General features: G+C 41.8%; 1 pseudogene; it reads left to right on the top strand.

The window, feature by feature from the left end:
* The first annotated feature begins 9,572 nt into the window (after positions 1–9,572).
* The window catches only part of LOC110284576, an 8,099-nt pseudogene continuing 5,987 nt past the window's right edge, over positions 9,573–11,684 (top strand).

Here is an 11,684-nt window from a genome sequence, read left to right as displayed (position 1 = left end):
TGTCCCTGTATTTCCTTTAGACAGGAGCAGTTATGGGTTAAAATTTTGGAAATGGGTGGGTGGCTCCCACCCTCAAATGGTGGCAGGGCATGCATAATCTCTGGATATGGTCTTGACAGTTTCTTACTCTGCTTTGTGGGTTATGTCAGCTAATGCCATCCCCATTGGGTCCTGCGAGGCCCCTGCTTTCCTGTCATCTGGGACTTTTTGCTTGCTACCCCCAGTCCCCCACTCCCTATTGCTACACACCTACGTTCAATTTCTTGACCCTCTGTACATCTCCTCCATCTCTTCCCATACCTGATTCTTTCCTTTCCCCCCCTCTCCATCTTCTTCTTCTCCCATGTTCCTCCAACTCTCTACCTCCCTTGATTATTTTGTCCCCCCTTCTAAGTAGGACTGAAACATCTACTTCCTCTTGAGCTTCCTGTGGTCCATGAATTGTAACGTGGGTATTCCATGCTCTTTGCCTAATATCCACTTATCAGTTAGTAATACCATGTGTGATCTTTTGTAAGTGATTTACCTCACTCAGGATGATATTTTCTATACAAATTTGCATACAAATTTCATTAAGGTATTGTTTTTAATAACTGAGTAGTGTTCCATTGTGTAAACGCACCACATTTTCTGTATCCATTCCTCTCTTGAAGGAAATCTGTGTTGTTTCCAGTTTTTGGCTATTCTACTTTTAAGAAAAATGTATCTGCCCTTCTGGCTGGTCCTCTCTGCTAAGACAGACTGCTAGCTAATCTGCTCCGCTGAATACAACACATCCTGAGGCATCCAAGGAGATCAACTGCACTCAGAGCATTTGGTAAGAACCCTCCTGAAGTCACACAGCTACTGCTGGGAGCCCAGTGGACCTATCACCCCCCCACATACACCCCAGGAATTCCATTCCCCTTTTAGCTGGTCCTTTCTGCCAGGGCACACTTCTAACTAGTCTATCCCCTGAAGACACCATATCCTGAGGCATCACAGGAGATCTGCTGCACTCAGGACAACTGACACCACAGCTTGAGACATCCTAGGATGTGGAAGTTCTGCCCTGACCTGCATAACAGGAGTTGCCACATCAACTATTATTGATATCACAGCACCTGGTGGAAATCCCACCCTGCCCCCTGCCCCACCCCCACTCCTGGAGTTCCACTTTTGGCCTGATAAGAGAGAACTGTGCTGAGAAATGGAAACCTAAGCTATTGGCTGCCAAAATGAAGTGATTTATGTTATCAGTCACATCTAGGGATTGGGCTTGTAGTTTTTGCCTTTATAAGCCTGCTGCTTTGCAATAAAGTTGAGCCTTGATCAGAACTCTGTCTCGGCTCTATTCTTCTCTCATCCTTGTGCTTTGATTTCCAGACCCCGATTCAAGGTACCTACATTGACTGGTGGTCAGTCACAGGTCGACTATACCAGGAGATCCACTGCACTCAGGGACTGACACCGAAGCCTGAGGCATCCCAGGAGACCTGATGCACACTGGGCAACTGGCATCCCAGGAGATCAGCTGCACACAGTGCAACTGAGCAACTGGTCCCTAGCTTGTCTGCTCCCCTGAAGACACCACAGCTTGAAGGCACACAACTTTCAAAGAAAATTCAAAACATAAAAAACTCCTAACCCAAAACATACAGAAAATTCAGGACACAATGAAGACCAAGGCATCACTATTTGCAGATAGTATACATTGAGTGATCCCAAAAATTCTACCAGAGGACTTCTCCAGCTGATAAACAACTTCAGCCAAGTGGACAGATATAAAATTAACTCAAATAAATCAGTAGCCTACCTTTTTACAAATAATAAACAGTCTCAAAAAGAAATTAGGGAAACAACACCTTGACAATAGTCACAAATAATATAAAATATCTTGAGGTAACTTTAACCAAACAAATGAAAGATCTGTATGAAAAGAACTTCAAGTCTATCAAGAAAGAAATTGAAGAAGATCTCAGGAAATGGAGAAAAATCCAATGCTCATGAATTGGCAGAATTAACATAGTAAAAATGGCCATCCTACAAAATCTACAGATTCAATGCAATCCCCATCAAAATCCCAACACAATTTTCTTTCTTCTTTCTTTCTTTCTTTCTTTCTTTCTTTCTTTCTTTCTTTCTTTCTTTCTTTCTTTCTTTCTNCTTTCTTTCTTTCTTTCTTTCTTTCTTTCTTTTTCTTCCTTCCTTCCTTCCTTCCTTCCTTCCTTCCTTCCTTCCTTCCTTCCTTCCTTCCTTCCTCTCTCTCTCTCTCTCTCTCTCTCTCTCTCTCTCTCTTTCTTTCTTTTTTTTTGCATGCCATGTTCTTGGCTTAATATTCTTTCATTTTTTTGGGGGGGGGGGTAGGAAAGGGTCTACTCAGCTCACAGATCTACATTGCCTTTCATCACCAAAGGAAACCAGGACTGGAACACAACCAAATAAGGAAGCAGGAGCTGATGCAGAGGCCATAGAGAGATGTTACCCACTGGCTTGCTTCCATTGGCTTGCTCAGCCTGCCCAACCCCCCATAGAACCCAAGACTACTAGCCCAGAGATGGCACTACCCACAAGGGGCCCTACCCACTGATCACCAACCTAGAAAATGCCCCACAGCCGGATCCAACGGAGGCTCTTCCCCAACTGAAGCTCCCCTCACCATGACAACTCCAGTCTGCATCAAGCTGACACAGAAAACCAGCCAGTACAATTTACCCCTTGTGAACTTGATACACAAACACATCACTATTAAGCTTCAACCCTTACTTTCTTATTCGTCCCCAAAATCTAAACAATTCCAAAAGTCCCACAGTCTTGTATACTAAAGTTCAATCCCTTTAAAATGTCCAATATCTTCTAAAATTCAGTCTCTTAACTGTGGGCTCCACAAAAACAAAAAACAAAAAACAGAAAACAGAAAACAAAAAACAAAAAACAAAAAACAAAACAAAACAAAACAAAACAAAACAAAACAAAACAAACAAAACAAAAAAAACCCCAAAAAACCTTTTCTTCCTTCAAGAGGGAAAAATATCAGGGCACAGTCAAAAGCAAAATCAAACTCCAACCGTCCAATGTCTGAGATCCACTTACAATCTTCTGGATTCCTCCAAAGACTTGGGTCACCTCTCCAGCTCTGCCCTTTGTAGCACAAACCTCGTCCTCTAGGCTCCAGCTGCCTGTATGACACTGTTGCTACTGTTCTTAGGTGGTCATCTCATGGTACTGGCATCTCCAAAACACTGCATGACCCCTTCAATCCTGGGCCATCAATGGCAACTAAGGCTGCACCTTCACCAATGGCCTTCAATGGCTTCTCACAGTGCCGAGCCTCAGCTGCTTTGCATGACCCCTTCATGCCTTCAAAACCAGTACCAGCTGGGTCTCTCACACTACCAAGTTCTGCTACTGCATGAGGTATAACTTTGGCTATCTCTAGAACACAGCCTCTTTGTGCTCTCAGAAAACACCTCCCAGAAGATTTCACCTCAATGATGCTTGTCTCTTCTTCTTCTTTTTTTTTATTATTCAAAATATAACTGGTATTATTGATTTTTTATTTTTTTAACTTTTTCCAATTTTTTATTAGGTATTTTCTTCATTTACATTTCAAATGCTATCGCAAAAGTCCCCTATACCATTCCCCCACCCTGCTCCCCTACCCACCCACTCCCACTTCTTGGTCCTGGTGTTCCCCTGTATTGGGACATATAAGGTTTGCAAGACTAAGGGGCCTCTCTTCCTAATGATGTCCGACTAGGCCATCCTCTGCTACATATGCAGCTAGCGACACAAGCTCTGGGATACTGGTTAGTTCGTATTGTTGATCCACCTATAGGGTTGCAGGCCCCTTCAGCTCCTTGGATACTTTCTCTAGCTCCTCCATTGGGGGCCTTGTGTTCCATCCAATAGATGACTGTGAGCATCTACTTCTGTGTTTGCAGGCACTGGCATAGCCTCATACGAGGCAGCTATATCAGGGTCCTTTCAGCAAAATCTTGCTGGCATATGCAATAGTGTCTCCATTTGGTGGCTGATTATGGGATGGATCCCCGGGTGGGGCATTCTCTGGATGGTCCAACCAAACTTTGCCTCTGTAGTTCCTTCCATGGGTATTTTGTTCCCAATTTTAAGAATGGGCCAAGTATCTACACTTTGTTCTTCCTTCTTGAGTTCCATGTGTTTTGCAAATTGTATCTTGGGTATTCTAAGTTTCTGGGCTAATATCCAATTGTCAGTGAGTGCATATCATGTGAGTTCTTTTGTGATTGGGTTATCTCACTCAGGATGATACCCTCCAGATCCATCCATTTGCCTAGGAATTTCATAAATTCATTGTTTTTAATAGCTGGGTAGTACTCCAATGTGTAAATGTACCACATTTTTGTATCCATTCCTCTGTTGAAGGACATCTGGGTTCTTTCCATGAAAAGTGAAATTTTCAAATTCATCTGCTAAGGCAAAAAAAAAAAAAAAATCAGAACAGCAAAAGCAATTCTTAACAGTAAAACAAAAGCTGGGAGAATCACCATCCCTGACCTCAAGCTGTACTACAGAGAAATAGTGATAAAAACTGCATGGTATTAGTACATAGATAGACATTTATCAAGGAAATAGTACTGAAGACCCAGAAATAACACAATACATTGGCACACTTGATTTTTGACAAAGAAGCCAAAAATATACAATAGAAAAAAGAAAACATCTTCAATAAATGGTGCTGGTCTAACTGATTGTATGTAGAAAAATGAAAATAAACCCATATTTGTCACCTTGCACAAAGCTCATGTCCAAGTGAATCAAGGACCTCAACATAAAGCCAGACACGATGTGTCTAATAGAAGAGAAAGTGGGAAAGAGCCTTGAACTCATTGGCACAAGAGGAAATTTTCGAAATAGAACTCCAATGACTCATGCTCTAAGATCAAGAATTGATAAATGGGATCTTAGGAAAATGGAAAGCTTCTGTAAGACAAAGCAAATAGTCAATAAGACTAATCGGTAACATACAGAATGGGAAAAAAATCTTCACTAACTCCACATCCAATAGAGGATTAATATCCAAAACATAAAGAACTCAAGAAGCTAACTACCAAAAGCCAAACAACCCAAAGGGAAAAAAATGGAGTATAGAACTAAACCAAGAATTCACAACAGAGGAATCTCAAATGGCTGATAAGCACCTAAAGAAATGTTCAAAGTCCTTAGTGATCAGAGAAATGCAAATCAAAAAAAAAAACAAAAACAAAAACAAAAAAACAAAAAACCCTGAGCTGAGATTCTACCTTACACCAATCAGAATGGCTAAGATCAAAACCTCAGGCCACAGAACATGTTGGCAAGGATGTGAGAAAGAAAAACACTCCTCCATTGCTAGTGGGATTGCAAACTAATACAACCACTCTGGAAATCATTCTGGAGGTTCCTCAGAAAATTGGAAATAGATCTACCTGAAGATGCAGCAATACCACTGTTGGAAACATAACCAAGAGATACTCCACCATGCCACAGGAGCACACATTCCACTATGCTCATAGTGGCATTGTTTGTGATAGCCAGAAGCTGGAAACAACCCATTTGTCCCACGACAGAATAGATACAGAAAATGTGGTTGATTTACACAATGGAATACTACTCAGCTATTAAAAACAAGGACATCCTGAGTTTTGTAGACAAATAGATGAAATGAGAAAATATGATCCTGAGTGAGGTAACTGAGACCTGAAAGGTCATGCATGGTATATACGCACCAATAAGTGAATATTAGCCCCCCCCCAAAGTACAGAATACCCAAGATATAATCCACAGAACTCAAAAAGCTCAATAAGCTGAAGGGCCCAAGTGAGGGTTCCTCAGTTCCACTTGGGAGGGAGAAAAGAGCAATCACAAGGGGCTAGGGAATGAGGAGCCATGGAGGGAGCAAAAGGGGACTGGGAGGTGGTGGGGATGAAGAGAGAAACATGATCTAATATTGGGTCTGGGAAAAGGACTGAAGCCCTGAGGGCCAGCAGAAAGAATGGAAACAGGCAACCCTGGGAAATAGGAGGTTGAGGGGACCCTCCAGAATGTACTAGAGACCTGGGAGCTTAGAGACTCTCAGGACTCATACAGTGGGGAGATGGAACTTGTAGAGCCCAACTCCAGCAGAAAGACAGGGAAGGCATCAAGTTAACTATGGGGTTGCGATTCCACAGTCACAACTCTGACCCATAATTGTTCTTGTTGGAAGGAATTACAGGGATGGAAATGGAGAGAAGCCTTAGGGAAATAAGTTACAGTGACAGGCCCAAAGTATGATCCATCTTAAGGGGATGCCCCAAGGCCTGACACTGTTACTGAGGCTATGGAGCACTCACAAAAAAGTAACCTATCATGACTGCCCTCCGAAAGACCCAACAGGCAGCTGAAAGAGTCAGATGCAGATATTTGCACCCAACCAATGGGTAGAAGCTGCTGACCATTGAATTAGATTGAATTAGAGCAAAACTGGAAGAAGCTATGGAGGAGGGTGACCCTGTAGGAGGAACAACAGACTCAATTAACCTAGACCCCTGAGATCTCTCAAACATTTGACCACCAACCAGGCAGCATACACCAGCTGATATGAGGCCTTCAACACATATACAGCAGAGGACTGCTGGGTCTGTGTTCAGACAAAGAAGATGCACCTAACCTTCAAGAGCCTGGAGGTACCAGGGAGTTTAGAGGTCAGATGGGGTGGGGTGGAGTCATGTTGGTGCGCGGGGTAGGAGGGTGGGGGGTGCATCCTCGTGGAGACAGGGGTGTGGGGAGGAGGTATGGGATGTGGAACAGCTGTCAGAAGGTGAACTGAACTGAAAGGGGAATAGAATCTGCAGTTAAAAAAAAAAGGTTAAATGAAATTAAAAAAAAAAAGAATGAAAACATATCTATCATTTGAATCTTTGTCTTAAGTTTTCAGCAACATTTTTCATGAACAATTTTTTGTTTTTTTCTCTCTCAAAGTACTTCTGCATTTTGTTACTTTTTCATGAAATTTCTTGTGTCTCTTTTTTTCCAATAACAAGGCTGAGCAATCATTTTCCTCCAGAAACTTCATAACTCAACTTTCCTCAGGAGGTATCTGTAGATTCCATTTCGCCGTTAAAAATATCTTCATCACTGTGTAAGCCATACTTCATGCCCAAGCATCATTTCATTGCTTGGAATAAGGATCCACATATCTATCTTCCTCTCTAACTTTAGACTCCTGAATATGATTTCCTTCTCGGTGTCTTAGATTACAGTTCTGGAAACCAATTTAATATTACTATACACCAGAACTTTTAACTACTATAATCTCCCTGCTCCCATTTAAAAGGTCATCCTCATGCTATGCATATTGGTAGATGGTAGGGTCAAAGGGGCAAGATGAATCTCTTCATCCCTCTCATTTCCAGACAATAAACAATTACATCTCAAATGACTGAGTCAACCATAATTCAGACCATACCACAGATATGTGTATGCCTCACCAACCCCATTACCACCAAACAATCCTTGCCACTGTTGTTTCTTGCCTGTCATACTACAGTAAATTTTGAAATTGGATTTTTGTATGAGCTCTACATCAGGGAATGGGACTTTAATCCATATTTTTAAAAGTAGTTGATTATTCAGTTGTGTTACTATTAGACCATAATGTCTTGCAGGGAGGTTTGTATTGTAGGTCTAAAGGTTTGTAGCTGGGTGATAGCAAGGGTTACATTCTTTTCTAGTAGCATACAGAGTACCCTTCAGCACTATGTACATTAGTAGGGATGAAGCTTCTAGTGAGACAATACCTTGAATTCTCCATGTTAGATGACATAAGTAAGTATTGTCTTCAGAAACGGCATTAATATCAGGTTGTGCAGAAAAGCCAGGAGTCTTGACAATGGGCAATAATGTTAAAATGGTCAAGAACCTGAAACTAGATATGCCATGAGTTTGGGGAAAACCTACTAGTATTATTCTAAAAAAGGAGCATAGCAATTAAATGACTCCTAATTCCATGCTACTGTACTAGTAGATCAGCTCTATCCCAGAGGAAGAAGGCACTGAAGAAAAATAGACAACTGCAAAAATAATTCATACAAGATCTGAATAATTCAAATAAATTTTCAGTGAAATTTAAATTTAGGGAATTGGCTTTTATTTCTCAAATGGCAAATAAAGACTACTTCAATACACAACCTGAGAATGTTTAGATTCAATATCTATGAGAAATGACTTAACATCATGATTACAGTTCTAGAGTTCTAACATCTGATACTATTTTGAGAAAGAGTTTTTTTGTTTGTTTGTTTGTTATTTTGTTTGTTTGTTTGTTTGTTTGAGACAGGGTTTCTCTGAATAGCCCTGGCTGTCCTGGAACTCACTTTGTAGACCAGGCTGGCCTTGAACTCAGAAATCCTCCTGCCTCTGCCTCCCAAGTGCTGGGATTAAAGGCATGCACCAGTTGGCCCACTATCATACAAGTTTCACAAAGTAGATAAAACAACCTTTCTGCTGAGCCCCTTGCATCTAGACTTTTCCATTTGTGCAGTTTGGTGATATTTTCGCAGTAGAGCCTGTTGGTCAGAGGGATGTGGCTGTCTTCTAGACTTCTCAGCAACACAGCTCTCACAGGAAGTCACAGCTGATCTCACAGATCAGGGACACTGGCTTGAATTCAAGAGTCCTCCAGAATTCATCTTCCCTAGGAATGAGCATTCTAATTTGCATGTGTGTGCATGTGTGACAGAGAAAGACACAAAGACAGAGAGAGACAGAATAATAAAAAGAATAGCAGGCTTTGAAGATGGGAAGGAGTGTGGAGGTACATTGGACAGATTGGAAAAGTAAGGAGAGAATTATGGAATTATTTAATATTCTAAAATTAAAAAAATTATTAAAAATTTAAAAATAGCATCTTGGGGAATGAATATGTAGTTCAGTGGTAGAGTGGTGACTTAGCACAAGCAGTGGCTTGGATCCAACACCCTATGCAGTAAAACAAACAAAATGTTCAAGACCATATCCTACCATTACAGTTATCTGTTATTGAAGCTGGTTATTTTTTTACAGTGGATAGGTATTTGGATTCCCTATTTTGTGAATTGTCTGCCTGTCTCCCTTTCCCATTTACATACTTGTTTCTCATTTTCTTGTTGATTTGTGAAAATTGCTTTTATAATCTAGACAATAATACATTTGTTAATTTTCAATATTAACCATGAGTTTTGTGGGAGGTGGAGGGAAGGGGAACCTAGGAGGGAGAGAGGAGTGGGAGGGGAAAAGGGGGCAGGATCAGGTACTGGAGGAAATGAGAGAGAGGTACAGAAGGCCAGGAAATTGAATAAAAATATGTAGCTGTGGGAGATGAAGAACTAGGGATAGAAACTGGAGAGTCCAAGACACCAGGAAAGCAAGAGGATCTCAGGACCCAAGGGGGATTTCTTTAGGTTGAAATGCTTAGAGAAGGGGAGATAGAACTGTAGAGTCTGCCTCCAGTAGAAAGGCACGGCCCCTAGTAAGAGATGGGGCCACCTACCCATCTCAAAATTTATAATGCAGAAATATTTCTGTGCAAAGGAAAGACAGGGACAAAAAAAATGGATCAGAGACTGAAAGAAGAGTCATCCAGGAACCGCCCCACCTGGGATCCCTTCTGTCTGCCCACACCAAACCCAGATACTGTTGCTGTTGCCAAGATTTGCTTACTGACAGAAACCTGGTATGGCTGTTACTTGGGTGGTTCGGACAGCACCTGACCAATACAGATGCAGATGCTCATAGACAACCATCAGACTGAGCTCAGTGGACTGGAGGAGCAGAAGGGGGTTGCAACCCCTTAGGAAGAACAATGTTGGCTAGATGGACCACCACGAGCTTCCAGGAACTAGACTACCAACTAAGGAATGTACAGGGAGAGGTCCATGTAGCAGAAGATAACCTTGTCTGACATCAGTGGGAGGGGAGGTCCTTGGTCCTATGGAGGTTTGATGCCCCAAACTTAGGGGGATGAAGGAGTGGTGGGGCAAGAGTGGGTGGGTGGGTGAGGAAGCACTTTCATAAAGGCAAAGGGGAGAGGGGAAAGGGTGGATGAGATGGTGAGGAGGGTTGTGGAAGGGTACCCAGGAAGCAGGATATTATTTAAACGATGTAAACGAATGGAATGATTAACAACAACAACAACAATAATAATAATAAATAATAATAATAACAGAATTGTCTTTTGGTTTGTTTTATTGGTGTGGTGATTGAATTATGCTTAGCCCAGGGTGTAATACTATCAGGAGATGTAACCTTGATGGAGGAAGGGTGTCACTGTGGAGGCAGAGCTTTTAGGAAATATATATATATATATATACATATACTTAAGCTCTGCCCAATATAAGACATAGTAGTCTCTCTTTGCTGTCTTTGAAATGAGAAGCAGAGGCAAGTGGATATCACATCTAGGCCAGCTTTTTATTTGTGCCTACTCAGCTATCTCAGGACCAACTTGAAGCTGAAGAAAGAGCAAGATCTCAGAGATCACTTCAGACCTCACAGATATCCTCCCAAATGGAGCCTCCCTGATAAGGATACAGGAAAGGCTGGATTCCATGCTTGTTAGAGGATTTTGGAGATGGAGGTGATTTCCCAGAAATCAATATGGCCTGGTATTTTCTAGATATGGGGTGAACGAAAAAAAATGTCAAATGAACTGACCATGCAGTTGGATCATGAAGGAGAAATTGAATATGATGCAATCACTAGACAGGGACTGTCCAAAAACAAGGTCATTTACAGCAAACACATTGACCTGGTTCCACAAGAGGTTATGAATACCAATGATCCAGACCTGCAAAGGCCTGATGAAGAGACCATTAAAGAGATCACAGAGAAGACAAGAGTGGCCTTACAGAAGATAATATCAATGAAGGTTGCTGTGGCCATGACAGCTCATAGAGCTGACAAGCTGGCTCCTGCTCAGTATATCCACTACACTCCATCTCAGCAAGGAGAAGCATTCACTTCTGGAGCTAAACAGGGTTATTCCGATGGTAGAAATGCAGAAAGACCTGGTGGAGCCTCCAAGGTTTAAGATTCATAAGAAAATTCCTCAGGGACCACCTTCTCCTCTGCCACCTGTGTAGGAGAATGTAATGTATTCTCCTACACAGAAGCAGATTGCTAAAGAACAGCAGGAGTGGAAGATCCTGCCTTGTATATCCAACTGGAAGAACTCATACAATTCCATTGGATAAACGGGTGGCTGCTGGTGGAGGAGGGCTGCAATCTATACATATAAATGAAAAATTTGCCCAACTGGCTGAAGCACTATACCTTGCTGAGCTCATGAAGGTGTGGAAATGCAAGCCGAATTGGAGAAAAAGATGGCTCAAAAAGCAAAGTAGAAACATGGAGAGAAACTTAGAGAAATGACCCAGAGAGCCAGTGGGGAGGCCTGGCAAGGTAGAATGTGGTGGTGGGGAGTGGGAACATCCTCTTGGAGACAAGATGGGGAGGAATGGGATGAGGAGCCATTGAAGGGGGGACCAGGACTGGCATAAAGATTGGACTGTAATAAAACAATATTAATGAAAATAAAAAAGGAAAAGAAAAAAATCATGACTTTGCTTTCTTATATGCCAAGTTAATGCTCAGGTTTTTGTGAATGTGATTGCCTGTGGCTGTCTGGACTTCTGGAAATCCTATTTTTCTTTTCTTTTTTTTTT

Source organism: Mus caroli, chromosome 18 (genome assembly GCF_900094665.2).
Source record: "Mus caroli chromosome 18, CAROLI_EIJ_v1.1, whole genome shotgun sequence".
NCBI classification, from domain to species: domain Eukaryota; kingdom Metazoa; phylum Chordata; class Mammalia; order Rodentia; family Muridae; genus Mus; species Mus caroli.
The sequence above is the reverse complement of the archived record's forward strand: the minus strand, read 5'-3'. Positions and strand labels throughout refer to the sequence as shown.